Here is a 19,211-nt window from a genome sequence, read left to right as displayed (position 1 = left end):
AATGATTGAAAAAATTCTTTTAACAACAATCTCCCTCTTTGATCTTCAATCTTCTTCTCACAATGATATTTTCAATCAAATTTCTAATAGTTTCTAACGTCTTCTTGTTATGCAACACTTGTTGAACTAGAAAGTTTTGTTCCACCTTAGGATCATTCACTGAATCCATATTCTCATTTACCACAATAACTCTTCTATCACTAATCTTCCTATTAGCACTAGGACATTCAAAGTCTTTACACATACTATTTCTACATAGAATCTTGGATAAGCATGGGGTGATTGTGTGAAAGAAGGAACATTTTTGGGCAGACAAGGTTTCATAGGAAGATTGTAGAAGGTTGTAGAAGATGTGGAAAATGTTTATATTTTTTTGATATTTCTTTGATAATTTTGGAAGAACATTGTAAAATTTATTTTTCTTCTAATTTTGGTGTTAAAAATTTAGTTTTACCCCTAGTAAAATTTCTTTTGACCAATCATAAATTACGAATTGCTAACAAAAAATTAATTAAAAAATAAAATGTTTTTTAACCTTTAGAAAATCACTAATTTTGATTGCAAAAATTAATTATAACAATCATTGAAAATATTAGTTCCCTTCCTATAGATAGGGATAGACTAATAGATATTCCACCACTTGTACAAATGTTAGTAAAGTAGGTGTTAACCATTTTCCCTCCTCCCCGTCCCTGTATTTTCCAAACGTTGGCTAGTCTCATGAAAATTAGGGTGGCAGCCATGTCCATGTTCATCTGACCATCTATTTTGTTGCCATGCAAACTTAATAGGGGTATGTGAAATCCTTAGTCTTTTCTTTTTATCCCTAAGTCTTCAACCTTTTATTTTTGCATGTTATGACTTTGAAAATTCAAGTTATGATCTTGTGATTAGTCTCTTTTCACCCCGTCATGCTAGTTTAGGTCTTAATTGTCATGGAGGTCACAAGCATGCGAAATGGTCAAGTCTGTGATTAGCATAGCTTCATCATGATTTGTGCTAACATTTAGTTGTAGGTTGCGAAGCTATGAAATGCCTCTGATTGCTTCATCATAGGTGGTTAAGATCAACCCAGGGTCAGAGTGGTGATATTGCAAAAAAGTCTTGTTCGCATAATCACACAAAGTTGATGGCAAACCATGTTTAGGGCTACGAAGTGGTGAAAGCCTCTTGTGCGCACATTCATAGTGTTAAAAAATAAGATTAGAGTTAAGGTCACAAGAATGCAATAGATGGACATGTGTCATGGTGGGCCAGGTCAATTCTAGTTCTCTTTGTCTCATTTTGACAAGGATCAGTTTCAAAGGGGAGTTAATCGAATGAAAGCATATATATTGGATCAATGTAATTCCATCGAAATGAACTTCAAAGCTAGGCCCTAGCAGTTGCGAGATTGCGACGACACTCAATTTCAAGTTTTGAACATGTGAAGAGCTCTATCTACACTTAAGGTTTGTGTTGTCTCAACTTCGTTGGGAGTTAATGCTATACCTTTGTTTAAGTGGCGAGGGTGTGAATTCTTTGATCGCTCATTCGCAAGGTTAAATGATGGTTAAGATTTTTGACTATGAGGTTGTGATTTAATGTAAATGTTAATTCTAGGTGGCTTTTGCAACATTATCGGGTTAAAGGACATGAAGCAACAAGCGGCCGTGATGATGCACACAGTTAGTTTGAAGGTTGATCGTAGCGTCGTAGAAATTAGTTGAAAAGAATGGCAAAGGGTTGCAATGGTGTGATTAGTAGTTATGAGTTGTTTTTGCAACTTCATATGTCAATATAGTCAATAGAAGAATAAGTTGTGAAAGGACGACAAAGACAGGAGAACTGACTTCGCATCTTCACATGGTTAATGAAGAGATAGGCTCTAACCGCGACAAGGTTGTGAGAGGGCTTATTCTATGATGTTTGAAAGGTCACAACATTCAAGGGACTGAAATGAAAAAGGGCCGCAAAGTAGTGATTGACATAAAACATGAAGGTTTTGTAGTTTCACAAGGACAAAGAATTAATAGATAACATGAGTTGCAAGGCCATGAACTAAGGCATATGGCAGGGTGGAAAAACACTTCAAGGGCATTGAGCCACATGGTAGGTTAGATGATTGACTTCAGTTGAAAAATCTTATTTGGCTAATCTAGCACATCAAAAATACCGTAAAGAGAAGCTCTTTCATGGTGAATTGATTTCTTGATCATTTGCAACCACTTTGGTGTTTTCCATGCTTGATTAATGCAGTTTTCATCCTTCCATCGTATTGTAATATATCTACCAGGCAGAGAAGTAATGGTCACCACTTTTGTCTATTCAGAGCTAGATTCACACGTAAAAGATTTGATTTCTTGTATGGGGATGTGCATCTGATCATGATTGTCTTTGATTGGGCAAAACCACACAAAGAACTTCAATTCCTATGGGAATAATATTGATGGGAACAATTTCAACGTCTAAGATCATAACAACGGGTTTCCTAGGCAAAACCGATAGTGGAACTCTCACCCAAACAATGGAAGCATCCCAACTAACAATAACAGTAATGTTTAGTTTGTTGAAATCAATCAAGTAGACATGAACCAAAATACACCCAATGATAACAATATGTGTTTTGGAGGAAATTAGGATATGAAATAGAGCTTACAAGAGGCAAATGACATGCTTCCCCTTCAAATCAACACTATGCTATTGGAATTATATGAAACTCTGTAATGGACACCCAGGAATGCCCAAAAGCTGAACCAACTGCTGAAATTATATTAATTCTAAAAATGCTGCAATCAAGTACAAAGAGATGTATTCCAAAGGCCAAACCCTAAGGGAATGACGTGATTCACACATCTAAGCTGTTATCAAATGCAAGTCATAATCATTCGATACAATAATCCCCATGCTAAACAATGAGACTCTCACCCCTATTTATCCTATTCCTTCACCCTTCTAGAAAGAACTAAAACATTAATTAATTGCAAGTGCTAGAAGCTTCCCCCTTCCAATAATTAATGCACTCTCTAGAAACTCCTCTCTTACAATAATTAATTGTGCTTCTAGAGGCTTCCACCTTTCCAATAATTAATACACACTCTAGAAGCATCTCCTTTGTAATACAATAATTAATTAAATTAATTAAATATAAAGCCACCTTTTAATTTTAATTTATTTAATGAATTTGTAAGAAATTAATTTAATTTTTTCTTATCCTCCACTTAGACTTTGGAGAACGTGAAGGCCAAAAGATGGGATCATTACAAATTCGCCCTCTTTGAAATTGCTTGTCCTCAAGCAATCCAGCAATACAATGAACTCCAACCTCCACCCGGATCCCAATTGAAGTAGTATGCGACATCCTTGTGGACATTAAACCAACTACAAATCAGCATCATCAGGACCAACCACATGTCGTGCAACCTAGCACCCAATACTTGTGCTGATGGTGAAGAAGTTAGAATGTCACCAAAAGGTAACTCCGTATAAGATCTATGAAATCTCTTCTTCGCAACTGCTGCAACACAAAACTGAATATTTGTAGATGGTGAAAACAAAGCCCAACTCCACTCAGGAGAGTGATCAATATCAACCTCAAACATCAAATTGTCATAAGACAATGTGGCATCCATGTTGAACATAGTATTATCGCAGAAGTGAACATCTACACTTTGTTGACCAATAGTATAATATGACTATGTCACTATATCACTCACCTCATTAGCAATAACAAGTGTACTATCATCAGAACAGACATCTAAAACTGCATGCATACTACCAAACTCCTCGTTGGATGGTTCAACTGACATAGAAGTGGCTGCTGATATGATAGTATCCTTGCATTCTTCTAATCCCACATCGATGGACTCCATATCACCAGCATCATAGCTAGGTGGCTCTATATGTGTCTCGATCCCACTTGATGAAACAACTTCTTTTTGCACTGGAGCAACATACAAATCTTCAATATTGATGCCCATCTGTCTAGCCATAAGTTGCAACATCTATCCATTCACCTATTATGCTCCTGTTGCATCTGTTGCCCCTCCTCTAACGAACTAAGTAACCTAAGCATTGCATTTTCTTGACCTGGACTGGTATACATTTTGTCAAACACTTTTCCCTTTATCTGGCTATCTATATGATCTCCACAGGATGGCAGGATTTATAGCTCTGATACCACTGTAATGGACACCCAAGAATGCCCAAAAGCTGAACCAACTGCTGAAATTATATTAATTCTAAAAATGCTGCAATCAAGTACAAATAGATGTATTCCAAAGGCCAAACCCTAAGGGAATGACGTCTAGAATGTTACAACAGAGAATGAACGTCTCCTATTGCCAAAAAAGAGTGTGATTCACACATCCAAGCTGTTATCAAATGCAAGTCATAATCATTTGATACAATAATCCCATGCTAAACAATGAGACTTTCACCCCTATTTATCCTATTCCTTCACCCTTCTAGAAAGAACTAAAACATTAATTAATTGCAAGTGCTAGAAGCTTCCCCCTTCCAATAATTAATGCACTCTCTAGAAACTCCTCTCTTGCAATAATTAATTATGCTTCTAGAGGCTTCCACCTTTCCAATAATTAATACACACTCTAGAAGCATCTCCTTCGTAATACAATAATTAATTAAGTTAATTAAATATAAAGCCACCTTTTAATTTTAATTTATTTAATGACTTTGTAAGAAATTAATTTAATTTTTTCTTATCCTCCACTTAGACTTTGGAGAACGTGAAGGCCAAAAGATGGGATCATTACAAACTCATTACATACCAAGATAGAAGACTCCACCCATGAAGGATTTGTGTTCCCATTCAACCAAGAGATGGAGCTTGAGCCAATAGAAATGTTTTCCTTTTGCAATGATAATTGAAATAATTATAACTTGTGCAGTCAAAAGGAATCATTGACCAATGGAATCCCCCTAGGATTACAACCTATTCCTCCCAATCCATAGGAAAGCAACAATCTCATGCTTATACAAGGGCTTGTCCAGACACAACACTCCTAAGTGTATGGAACTATTCCTACCTTATTGAAGAATCTCACTTGGGAAACAGAGAAGTATAGTGCAATAGAAGAACTAAAAAAGACTAAGGCAAATATCTCGATGTACATCATGTTACAAAGTTGTCCCCACCAAAGATAAGCACTTTTGAAGATACTTGATGACACAAATGAAGCTACTGAAACCACCTCTAAAAAATGTAACAAGTCCCCATATTAACGTCGTCGAAGCCATGCCCACTATGTTCAAAGAGAAGATGGAAGTGTCTCCTTTTCTACTCAGTATCCAAATTTTTAGGAAGAATCTTCATAATTGACTCATTGATTTAGGCACTTCATTCAACATAATGTCATTATCAATATCTCAAAGGCTAGGAGTCATGTTGCAACTTACTAATCGAGTAATAATCCAACTTGATAAGACAAAAGTAAAGGTCATTGGAGTGTTGAAATCTAAATGCATCCAATTGATGAAAGACCCTAGAATCCAAGATATCATCAAAATCCACATAGTGGACATCCCTAAGACATACAACAATCTCTTGAGAAGTGAGTGAACTAGGTGCCATAGGGGTTGGTTTTATACATATTTCATGCAATTTTGGTTACCATGGAAGGGACTAAATAACCAAATCAAGATAGACGTTGAACCCAAGCTGAAGAAGATGATCACATAATACATGCCCCTAATGAAGTATTGTTTCTTCAATCAAACTTAAGATCTTATAGATTAATGGCACTTGACGTGTTTTAGATAGAAAGATTTGACGGCAACCCCACCACAAGATTACAAGAGTCTTCACCATAGGATAAACTTATTTCTCAATCTGTTGACTTTGTATTCACCAATTTGCAATGCCTAGGAGAAGATGTGGATTCAAATATCTTATTGCTCCTTGGATTTTGCAAATTGCATCGCACAAGCCATTTTGAGTTTGAATGCTCAAGTTGACAAGACATTGTCATGTAAGTGTTGACTTAGTTGTCTCAGTCCACAAATGCAAAGTCAAAAAACCTCTCAATAATAAAAAACCAGGCAAAAAATGGCATTTAGGAAAATATAACAAATGGCCAAGATATTGAGGTTCGCCAAGAAAATCCTAACACTACATAAGGCACCTTTGTAGAAGGAACTAAAGAAGATCCAAATGCTTCATATAGTGATACATCCTTAGATGCTAGGGCCCTGGCTTCTCCCCCAAAGGGGATAGTCACAGTTCATAGAAGGTGATGCTTCATGAAAGGACAATGTTGGGTCTTGGTAGTTGTGCATCCCGAACCCTAAACTTCCAAAATCACCCAATTTATTGAAGAAATTCAAGATAAACAACGAGAACAAGTTGCCCCTATATTAGTGGTGACTACTAATAGTAGACCAACTTAAGGAAAGATGTAGTGGATCCCCAAGAAGAATTCTATTAAAAGTAAAGTAAAAGAAAAGGTTGGGACAAATAAACATAAGTCCAAGGTGCGCAAAGAAGATGTAGTCTGGACCCTTAGGTTTGATGGCTATGAACGCAAGCAAGGACCCAAAGTTGGAATTGAGCTAATTAATCCCAAAGGAAAATCCTTCTACATCACCTATCACTTGCAATTCATATGCACCAATAATGTGGCAAAATAGAATGTGAGGACTTCTTTTCACACTTGAAAAGAATGTTAAGGCCCTCGTAGTAGAAGGATATTCTCAACTAGTGATTCAACAAGTCAAAACAATTTAATCATGTAATATAAGAGGTTGACAACGTATCATAAATGAGTTTGGAATGTAATACATGAATTCAAAGCACTAAATGACAAATCTATCCCTAGAAGGAGGAATACGGTTGCCAATGGGCTCGCTATCTTGGCCAATGTGTTGCAACCTATTGAGAAGACAAAACTCAAAAGGTTTAATGTCGAGATTATGGCTGCCCCATTAATCCTGGACAATATTTCTAACTTTCAAGTCTTCTAGGATGATTAACATATTCTTGAATTCATCATGTGAAGTGGCCTATTTGAAGGAAAAATAGTTGATGAAAAGCCTAAGGAAGACTCGATGAAGAATAGGAAGATCAGGAAGATATCACAAACCTAAAAACCAATACCATCCCTAAAGGGATGGTCGAATTAGAAGGTATCTTTGACCATGATAATTCAACATGCCATAAGAGAACCCTTGAAGAGAAGGGGAATAATGAGTATGACTCTTACAACTTGGGATGATCCCAAAATGATCAAAATCAGTAGAGCATGTAGCACAAAGGAAAGAGATGAAATGTTATGTCTCCTTATAGAATATAGGGATGTCATTGCTTGGAGTTATGAAGAGATCAAGATATACGGCCCCAACATCATCACACACAATATTCCTTTGAAGCTCGATGCTAAACTATCTTGTCAAAGGCAAAGACTAGCCAACCTGATCATTGAGTGGTTGATAATGAAAGAGGTCCAAAAATTGTTGGACACTAAGATCATATTCCCAATTTGGCACTCCACATGGGTTGCCAACCTAATCCTGGTAAGAAAGAAGAGAGAAGAAATTTGGTTGTGTGTTGACTTTGGGAATCTGAATCAAGCATCTTAGAAGGACAATTACCTACTACCTTCACTTGACAAAGTATTACAAATTGTGAATAGATCCAAGATGATGTCATTTCTAGATGGGTACTCTGGGTACAATTAAGTTATGGTGGATGAAGAAGATAGATTAAAAACAATATTTACCACCAAGTGGAGAACATTCACATATAGAAAAATGCCCTTCGAGCTCATCAACATGGGAGCCACATTTCAACTAGCCACAGATGAAATGTTCAAAGGATTGGTGAACAAGTGCATTTTCATCTACATAGATGATCTCACAATTTTCTCAAAAGAAAGGGGCAACCACATTGCCAACTGTAATATCCATTTGATATTACATGAGAATTGATTGAGGAATGAAATTATATCTCAATTATAAGTCAATTATAATATTTTCTATCTATAATAAATTATTTGGTTATTAGATACCAAATAAATAAATTAATGTATATAAACAATATAAATAAGTTATACTAACTATTTATTTAATAATAAGATTCAATAAATAAATATTATTAATCAAATAAATAAACATAATAAAGTGACCTAGCCTAAGTTGTCACATCAAACCCATGGGTCATATCTCTTCCAAATACAATGTAGGCACATACCCTTGGACACCATGCAACATGACCATTCACATTTTGGTGGTACATGATAGGAGTCCAATGAATGGAATAAAGGAAAGGGATTAAATAACGAAGAGAAGCATCGAGAAAGAAAACACATTTATAAGAAAAGCGGAGGTAAACATTCATCGCATGAAAAGAAGTCCACATCAGCATGTACCATGTATAGTTTAGCAGGTTTTGTCAATTCACACCCATATAAATGGGTAAAAGACAAGGTATTCAAACCATCGAACAAGAAGTAAATACCAAAGCAAAATGACACCATTCAAATGTAGTATCTGCGGAAGGAACAACCATGTGGAAGGACACATCACATTCCTATCAGGCTAAACCACAAACGGATGCAGCTATCCTTACAAATTGCACCATTGACTAAATTTCAAAAAAATGAAAACACAATGAATTTTTTTGAAATTTTTAGCATTTGAGCTTCATGCTCTGTATATTTTATGATCGAAAACAACAAAATTTCTAAGAAAATTTTATTGTGTTTTCGTGAATCTGAAAAAGAATCATGTTTGACTCTCTTTTTTGTCTTTGGTGCATTTTGTTTGGAGATTAGCTAGCACCACCATAAATCATAATGTTACATCCTCTTAGAAATAATGTCATAGTACAAAATAAATCTCGAGCATTGAGCTAAGTGGATGATAAGGAAATATAGAGCCCACGACTGGGTCAAGGTATGATGTAATCCTTAGTTGTGTTATCTATTATTTGCAATTATGGATATTTGAATTGTGAATATTTGAATATAATCATTTGAAGATAATGTATTATATAAATAAAAATAAATTGTGGATATTTGAATATTATTCGAATTATATAATGATATCATTTTAATGAGACAATCAAGTGATTTCTTATGTAAGGGATATTTGATCGTTTATGTCAGTCTATGTGATTGACATCATGGACATTGATGTGATTCCTATCATGGGGTATGTGAGGCGTAAAGGTCTCCATCTGACCACCATGACTAGGATCAATAGGCAATCTCAATGTGCTAGAATATATTGATGATGTCAACATATGCATATGTGATTCACCTTGGATAGGAATCTTAAGGGGTGTACTCTTGGGAAGACAGTGAGGTAGTTATGAGCTAGGAAGCTTGATCCGGAGATGTCCATAAATCAAAGGGTAGAATAATATAGTCAATTTTGTTATTTTTGTGATTCTAACTAGTATTTTGCATGTATTACTTGTCCCAAACTAACCCTAATGGTGGGGACATTAGACCAACCGAAATACAAGTACTCAATTGGTGCAAAAATTATGGTATATCCCTCAATCCCAAGAAATATTTGTTTGGAGTTACAAAAGGAAAACTCCTCGAACACATCATTTCTGAAATTGGTATTTCAATTGACCTAGAACGAGTAGAGGTGATACTCAAGTTGTTCCCACCCAACAACCATAAAGAGATAAATTCTTTCTTTAGGAAGATCAACTTCGTGTAGAAATTTATCAATGGTTTCGTCAAAATAGTATGCCCTCTCAACAATTTGTTGAAAAAGGGGTAAAGATCAAATGGACTCCCAAAGTCAGCAAATATTTTGAAGACATCAAGGTGACCATATCTATGTCCTTGGTACTCGTTACTCCATATTATCATGTGTTATTCTTTTCACACACACACAAGCATGTTCTCTCTTGTCATGTTTGTCAAACTAGCGCCAGAGGGAGAAACCCAACCATGCCATTGCAACCAATCTTTAAAGTATGCCCTTTCACCAAGTGGGGCCTAGATTTTATTGGACTCGTAAACCCACCATATTTTATAGGGTGTGCATTTGTATTCACGGCTACAGATTATTGCACAAGGTGGACCAAAGTTGAGACATTCTAAAATCACACAACACAAGTGGTCACCAATTTCCTTGAAAAACATATCGTGATGAGGTTTAGGATGCTCTTCTTTCTAGTATGTGACAATGGGTCCTCATTTGCATAAATTTTCCTTGCCTAATGGGCCTTGGATAATTAGGTGATGATCAAGTTATCTTCCAACTACTATTTGCAAGGCAATGGAGTTGTCTAGTCCACCAACAAGAACCTGATAAATGTCATAAGACCCTTACTCACAGATAATCTAAGAGACTTGCACATGTAGTTGAAATATGCCTTATGGACCGATAGGGTCAAAGTAAAGAATGCCTTGGGTACATCCCCCTATCTCTTGGTTTATGACCAAGAGCCTATCTTTCTACTTAATATCAAGATTTTAGTACTAAAATTCATGAGGGGATATGTTGAAAATGTGGATAGAGTCTAGGTTAGATTGATGAACCTTCTAGAGTTGGATGAGAAAAGGACGACGACTTTAGAACACACATCAAAGCACCAAGTTGTTGTTAAGCGCTGGTTTGACAAGAGAGGCACAATAAAGGCTTTCAAAATCTTTGACCTTGGTCTCATGTGGGATAAAGCAAAGGAGAAGCAAGGAGTCACCTTAAGTTGCAATGCTTATGGGTCTACTCCTACTAGATTGCCAAGATTCTAGGGAACAATACTTTTAGGTTGTGCATACCTGAAGGAGAATGGATCTTGTTGCTGGTCAATGGCCAATTCCTCAAACACTATTTTGAAACCTGTGTTATCACAAAAAAAAATTGAGTCATAGACTAGATTTTTTTATTTTATTTTTCTTGTTTAGTCCAAGTCAGGAATCAGAGTGTACTCAAGAATCTCCAAGTAAGTGAACCAACCCAATTGATCCCAACTGTTGGAAGAGGTGTTTCTTTGCCGAACTAGTTGGATGATGTCATTTCTCACAAAGAATAAATATTGGTGTCATGCACATATAATAGGAGATTCATGGACCCTAGCTTAAACACTAGGTTGATCGCTCTTAACATTAATGACTCATATAAGGAAATGACCAACTAAGTTGCTCTCAACTTGGACAAGCAATGGCTAAGCATAGTATAGAACTTTCCAATTTAGTAAAGGATATTCCTCATGACCATACCAAGATTACTTGTGGCATGCAAGTTTCCAAAAGTTCATAAAAAGAGGAACACAGAGGACAATGAAAGGATGAGGGTCCAAGAAAGACTAAACACCCCCTTTCTACCACACAATCTAAGCGTGGTTGAGAGGAAAAAGGAGAAAATAAAATGAAAAATGAGAAATGATGTCACAAAGGGACCCTATTGATGAACAAAATATGTCAGACAAGGTTAGCATGGCCTAACCATTGCCTTTTAAAAACAAAACCAAGATTCAAAGAAGAATCAAGTGGAAACACGTGAGCTCTTTTATGTCCACAAGAGACCAATGGAATTCAAATTGCAAAAATGATGCCTTATTAAGAGCCCTCTAAATAAATTATTGCACCTGGTCAGTGATGATTGAATGTTGGTTTGTGAGGAAATTTTTAAAACTCTTTCCAGTCCATGATGAATCATTATAAAACTGCTAAATGCTCATACTGACAAGTGATCGGGAAAGCTAGCGGAATTAAGACACCAAACACACATTGAGTGTAAAGGTCAAAGGTCTAAATTTTGAGTCGTGGTTCTTAAACAACCTCCCATAACATCATAAACCAAGTATGAGTTTGATGCACATCTAAAGATTTCTTGCTGACAAAGAAATGCCTTTATTGTTTCTTCCTTTTGTTAAGGCTATTTTTTCTCACTTCATAACACATGCCCCATTTTCAGCTTGATAATGGGGACCCCCTCTTAGCTTCTAAGTCATAAGAGCCCTCTCTCTAGAACAAGTAATCTCCTTAGGTGCCTCAAACAAAGGGTCTCCTATAAGTCAGGTTTAGGACTCTGGTCAATCGACATCATTCGAGGTTTGCCAGCTAGAAAGATCAAGTTTTGCATAAAGGCCACTGATGCACACCTATGCATCTAGTACACATGCGCACCCTAATAGGTTACACCATGTGCATTGCCTTGAAATCTTTTGCAAATGTGCATAGGCACACCCTACATATATGAGCACCTTCCAAAGGTGCATTGGCTGCGCTAAGTGTGCTATGTGAGAACCTAAGCCTTACACCCCTTTTTAAAGAAAATAGTGTGTCCAAACAATCAATGCATGTTTCACAACTTTGCCATATGTGCTAGGTGTGCAACTGTGCTAAGTATGCAAAATCAAGGATCCTAACACTCAAAAAGTGCACTAAATGCACTTATGCAAGTGTGTTAGGTGCGCTAGTGTGCCAAACTTTGTTGTCTTTCAGTTTTGCTTATTTTTGTCAGTTTGGTTCAATTGTCAAGCATCATTTTGGCCTCCCAACTGTAGAATAATAATGTATATCTTTTGTGTAGGTTAAAGATGGCATCATCATCATCCATATCAACCAAGATCACCCCAACACTAGTGCAGTTCAAGTTCCAAGGAGTGCCCAAGAAATCCCTATTTATAGATGCACACTTTAAAATTCGAGACAAAAAACCTAGGCGCATTGATGGAACACATTACTCATGCTCTACAATAAGTTGCATGAGAGGTCAAAGATGATCTCCTCCCTCATTCTGAGTGGTTTGGTGAATACAACATCTCATCTAGTGTCAGTACAATCATCTGAGTTGATCATGACATTAGCTCAACATTGCGTGCCCGAAGAGGTGGTGGTAAAGAGTGTAATTAGGGAGATCATATTGGAAATAAGGTTTGACAATATTGAAAAGATCTTCCACATACGTGTTGTTCACCAATACCAGAAGATCACATATGACACAATGGACAGATGGTATACATAATACGAGCAAGAAAAAAAGGATCTTGTACAAGAGAAATACCTTATTGCTAGGCCCTTGCCCAATCAGAGAGTGGGAAAAGTGGACATGACTAGAGGGTACATGGTCGATGTTATAGGCTACATTATCGTCCTTTTGAGAAAAGTGATGGGACTCCCTATAGCTAATCACTTGGCAACTTGGATGGTCCATTTCATAGAGACTATCAGGAGGAGGTCCTTTAAGATCAATTGGGGTACCAAAATCAGTTGTTCCTTGGATGAACAACTAACTTCAGTTCAAGCATATCCCCAGTTCTACATGACCTCATATGTGGTCTATCTGCTAGTAGCCAAGCCAATGAACTACCTGGGTTTTGTTAGGAGGAGAAGTCTATAGGAACCTAATGTGTGGCCCTACATAATGTACCCTCAGTTGGTACAAAGGAAGCTCCAAGACAAAAACCCACTATACAAATTGGTGAATGACACCTTCATTTTTTCCATAATCTAGTTCATCAAAGGAGATTATGCAAAGAGGCTATCTATGGAAGCTACAACCCGAGTGACACAAGTAGGGGGATATTTTATCCAATTCAACACTTTTACATACATTCGAGTGGCGAGAGCACTCCTATGCCCCAAGAGGCTTCCATGCTATCCATCAGATAAGCTTGCACTCCTATAGATTGCTAGAAAATTGGCTTTCACATATGGAAGAATTTGAAAGATGCATAGGAAGACATGGGTGAAGTCAATCACTATATGGCCCTTTAAGGTGAAGCAAAAACATGATATCGTAACTTATGAGATAGAATGCAACAAGTATCCTTTGGATGATTACCAGGTGCCTTGGCCTTATTTGATAATATTGGGATGATCTATAAGATCATAGGAAAGGAGTTCATCCTAGATGCTCCCATTAAAGATCATTGGATAAACCATGTACATGACTATGAAATTCAGATAAAAAACTATTGGAGGATGAGTATAACACTCACAGAAAAGGCACTAAATATGTATATACCTCTCAAGGTATGGAACAAAGGTATCTCATATGTCCTCGACCTCATGTATAATATAGAAAAGATCTTTGATTTTCCAATCATGAATGTAGATGTGGTTAGAGAAGAAAATGATGATAGCTATCACTGGGCCAGGCATGTTATCCAACTTACAAAGGATTGGGTTAAGAGGCCTTTCCGTTTGGAATCGGTACCCAATGTTCCAACTCTACAAGCACCTGTGAGACCAAAAAAAGGTAAAGGGACCAAAGTTACCCTACCAAAAGAAGTCCCTAGTCTAGCCTGAGATCGTATATAGACATAAAATGGATGTGGCTTACATCTAAAAGGACACTAGGGTCAAGGGTAAAAATAAGAGTCTCTGGATGTAGGAGAATCTCAATAAAGGAACCCCCAATACAAACATAAGCCTCTCCCTAAGTGCCCAAAAGGAGTAGAATAGAAATGGTGATTGTGGGGAAAAAGATGAGGAAATTGAAGAAGAAGAGCACTACCTCACCCTAAATTCCTGAGACAATCCTTGAGGCTAAGGAGAAAGAGAAGGAAAGGGAGGAAGAAATTGAACATCTCCCATTGAACAAGAGGACACGGGCAACCGAGGACAAAAGAAGAAGCTACACAAACAAACCCAACCACAAAACACCAACCCATCTAGACTGATGATGTTACAAATCAAGAAAAGAAGGGATAGACTAAGTCAACAATGGGGAGTGGGTCTGACATGTTTGATTTTTCTGATTTTGACTGGATGCCCATGGGAACACATTTAGAAGAATGATAGATAAGGGACACACCATGCCAGGAGTCTTTGGGCAATGATTGGAATACCATACCTCCTCTCCCACAGTTCTCACTAGGCATACCTCCTCCACCTCTTGGAAGGCCAAAAATACCTCCTCTGCCACCGCCAGATAAGAAATTGTCCAGGTGGCCCCTCTAGTGTTGGAAGAGATGAGCCAAGACAATGTTGAAAAGGAGACACCCATGGTTCACATAGAGGAGGCTCCATAGGAGGACCTGGTAGCTTCGATAGAAGAACAAGCTCCTCCAACAACACACCATCCTCCTCTATTTCTACAACAATAGTAGTCACATAAAATGTGGAACGAATAGCAATAGGAGAGACCTTGAGGAGCATGGACAGGGGAAAGGAACTAGTGGTAACAACTATCTCATTGGAAAGCCAATAAATATCCTCCTTAGGTACAACTATGATAAGGTTTACATGAGTAGTTGAGACTCATCAAAGAAGGTATATGCAAACATAGGCAGAGGGAATGTCAATTTTGACGTAGGGCATGAGAACAACCTTTGTCCCTTATGGAAGAGCCAGATCAAATGGCCTTCATTTCAAGGAATAAGCAAGATGACATGATTGCACAAATAGATATTCCTCCACTCCATGCCAATCCAGAAGACATTACACCCTAATATTTTGAGATACTGGATGATGTTTTGGGTAAGCCCACCAAGAATTTTGCCAAAGCTTTAACAAATTTGGGGGTGAAGTAGGTATTTCAATAAATGGATCAAGGAGAAGATGAGATCCAAGTTTGAGGAGATAGAACAAAGTTTTGAAGGGTTTTGTGAGAGAAGTAGCAAGTCCTATTGACCTGAATCACCTCAAGATTGCATTAACAACTGCCCTTAAAAATGAGCTTTGACCCCAAAACCCACTAACTCATTTTTGGATGCATGCAAGAGATAGCGCTACAATTTTGAAGAACAAGGGGTCCTGACTAGTGTTGCTGCTACCCCTTCAGTGGTGCCTACAGCCCCCCCCCTTCGGCAACAGTGACCCCTCCTTCGGTTCCTGCCCCGGCTGTTGGCTCTTCTCCTATTATTCCTCTTGCTGCTGGTGTTTCTGCCCCATTCCAGGGCCCTCAGGTTGCGAGAGTTTTCGGGGATGGTTGTGTTGATGATGTCTTTGCTTAGCAGAAGGTTGTTGGTTTGGTGGAGGATGGTTGGACAATTGTCAAGAAGAAAAAGGCCAAGTTCTCCACCCCAGCTTTTGATATGTCTTTGCGTTCTCAAAAGGTGGGTCCGATTAGGAAATCTTAAGCCCCTGTCCAACTTTTGCTCTCCTAGCTCTTTTGGCCTGTTGTTCGTTGTTGTGGTTCATGGTTAGGGTCTTAATGCTTATCTTTTTAACCATGGGGTTCCTGGTGCCCGTTCAAAACCTATTGTTGTGTTTGAGTTGTATTGTGTTATCTTTGTTGCCACCACGGTCACCTTTTATGGGTTGGTGACCTGTTTCTCCTCTGGATTGTTGTTCTATTGTACTTGGGTTTCAAGGCTCTTTAAATCATGTTTTCCTTAATCAAAAACATGAATATATTGCATAGTATATAGAACAATGAAAATAATCTAGCGATAGTGGTCAACCAAGATTTTGGGTCGATAGAAGAGGTATCCACTCAAATGAATGACCTAGAAGCCCTAACAACCATAAAGAGTCAAAAATATCAAACGTTATTAAATGTATATTTAGGGGAAGAGTTGAACAAGATAGATGATTAGATTGAGAATATTCAATTAGAAAACAAGGTTATGTTGGACCTATATGAGGATATCCAAGAAACATAGGCTAGAGCTCAAGCCTAGATTTTGGAGGCTGATAAATTTTATAGTGTGACTAGTCTGGAGATTTTTCAAGATGACACCAAGATGAACTATGTCCAGTAGAAACAATGGTGAAACAATTCTAAACATCTTTCGATGAAGCATCCTTTGAAGATGGTATACAAAGAATATTCAAAGCCAAATTGGTATTGAAATAATTAGACTCCAGAATGGAGGATTTTGTCACTGTAAGGCAAGAGGTCCAAAGTTTTCACCAAGAAGTGAGAAACAATTATCAAGGTCTCAACTTACTAGAACCCCAAGAGATTATCTATTCCATCAAAAAATTAAAGGGACACATCTACACATCATTTTGGTAGAAGGGCTCGAAGACATAGATGTTGGAAACTAAAATTTTTGGAGTTAGGAAAATCCTTCCAGTTTTGACCCTATGTCACCTAAAGGTGCACAATTTTTCAAAGTGTGGAGGTTCGCTAATAATTTTGGATCAATTACGATGACACCAACAGTCAATTGCTAGTTCCATTGTTTGAGTTTTTCATGCACCAAAAACACATTTCGGTGACAGTTTAACTAATAGAGACACACAGTGAAGCACGAGTTCATATCTAAAGAAGTTCCAAAGACTCCTAGATCATCTAAAGTCCTCTCTCTTTGTATCTTCTTCTTCTTTATGAGCTTTGGAGTCATGTAAAGGTCCATGCACCATGTAATTAGTAAAAATAAGAGTGGGGGCCTACTTAGCACCTAGTTAGGAATCTTTATGTACATAATTTGCTTAAAGTTAGTGTTTTTAACATATTTTTGCAAGGAAAAATCCTTAGATCCAAAAATTGCATAAAGGATGGGTTTTCCTATAAATACATACATGTAATATGTATTTAGGGTCAATATTTTGATGTAATAAAGTATGTTGTTGGTGCTCTCATTCCATGTGTAGTGTTTCTTGTTGGAATGTGCATTTCCTTTATAAGTTTTATGTTTATAAATAATAATGGATCCAATGATTGCATTGTATGTTAATGCTCATGCGATCAATTAGTTTTGTTTTTGTTCATATTCACAAACAGATTTCTCTGTTGTAACAAATTGGAGAAAGGATCACTTTCAAGTTATTGCACAATGATTTGTCTCGTGCGAGTGCACTTTTTGTGGTTGCACAATTTGATGAATGGTGAAACATCCTTTGATTTACATTAGCTCCCGTAGATGATCACATCAGTGGAGTTGAGGATGCATTGCGCCTAATTTCATTGATTTTCTACGTGATCCTTTTGACGATTTAATTAGACGCATTGTGACTATTACTTTACTTATATCCATTTGGAATTTCATTTTCAATACTTCCATTCAAAATTCTTGTTACCCTATCTTAGTATTTTTCTTTTGAACACGTGGTTAGAATAGGAATTCATATAGTTGCATTGTTAGAAACTTGCATTCATCAATAAATTTGAAATTACAAAACATATCAATTTGTGGTCACGTTCTTTTCAAAGTTTTGTAGGATTTACAAATACCAACAAAAGCCTCCTTGTGAAAATTCACATTTATCTTCAATTGAGCTACCTAGTAGGTTGAAAAATAATCATCCAAAACCTTGGAATCGGTTAATTTAATAAGCTTTTTAAGGGATAAATTCATAAGGATTTTTTTCATTCTCATCATGTAAAACAGTTGCTCAACACGACTAATGCACCAAAATGATCTAACATCCAAAACAAAAATCTAGAGAAGGATCACACAAGGAGGATCTAACTAATTAGAAGGCATATAATGCAAGACCTACAAGCTCACAAAAAAGTAACATAGAAACTAAGAATCACCAATAAGGGATAGGTGAGATAGGAATTACGGTGTGTATATTGACTGCCCCTAATTTTAAATGGCACATTAGGGAAAGTGAGAGAGGTACCTTCAAGCATAACCCTTAAAAGTACCCAAAGTTAATTATTACTACCTAAGTAGATGTAGGTATGCCAATACTAAATCCAAGCCCTTTCAAGGATGTATGCAAAGGGGTATGTTTATATATGGCCTTCTCTCTCTTTAATTGTTATGCATTTGGTTGATTTGATTATGTATGTATAAAGTGGCAGTAGATGGACCAATTGAAATGCAAGTACTAAAAGAGCATGTATTATATCTAAGAAATAAAGATGAATTATATGAAATAAAATAACCAAGCACAAAAATCACGTTGAAGGCTAATTAGGGAGGTTGACTTGGATTTAAGAAACAATTGTCATAATCTGTTAGCAACATGAATAGTTCTAAATTTGAAATTAGGAGACGTGAATCTACAAAACCTAGATATATGGAGGCCTAAGGTTAGGGATGACTTCCCAGGTTCAAGTCAAGATGGGGTAAGGGATGACTTGGGTCAAGATTGAGGTTAACCTTGACCCGCCCAGTACAAAAACCTAAAAACTTAGAAGTATGATAGAGAGTGAAAACCCCAGTTTTGAATTTTGACTTTGTTATTTGGAAAACCTATATATCTACACCTACACATAATGAAAATGATTTTTTTTGGGAAGAAGGGTCTTGCCTTGGTCAAGCCCTAATTGAGGAATCAACCTGAAATTGAAACAAAATTAAATGAAGGAATGTTAACATGCAGTAGAAGTAGATCAATCAATGGAGAATATTATAATAATGTTGATGCTATTGTGTTTGATATGTCATCAAATATGTT

The sequence above is a fragment of the Cupressus sempervirens genome, chromosome 5 (genome assembly GCF_028749045.1).
Source record: "Cupressus sempervirens isolate cs-2001-9-10 chromosome 5, ASM2874904v1, whole genome shotgun sequence".
Lineage (NCBI taxonomy): Eukaryota > Viridiplantae > Streptophyta > Pinopsida > Cupressales > Cupressaceae > Cupressus > Cupressus sempervirens.
Note: the sequence above shows the minus strand (reverse complement) of the source record.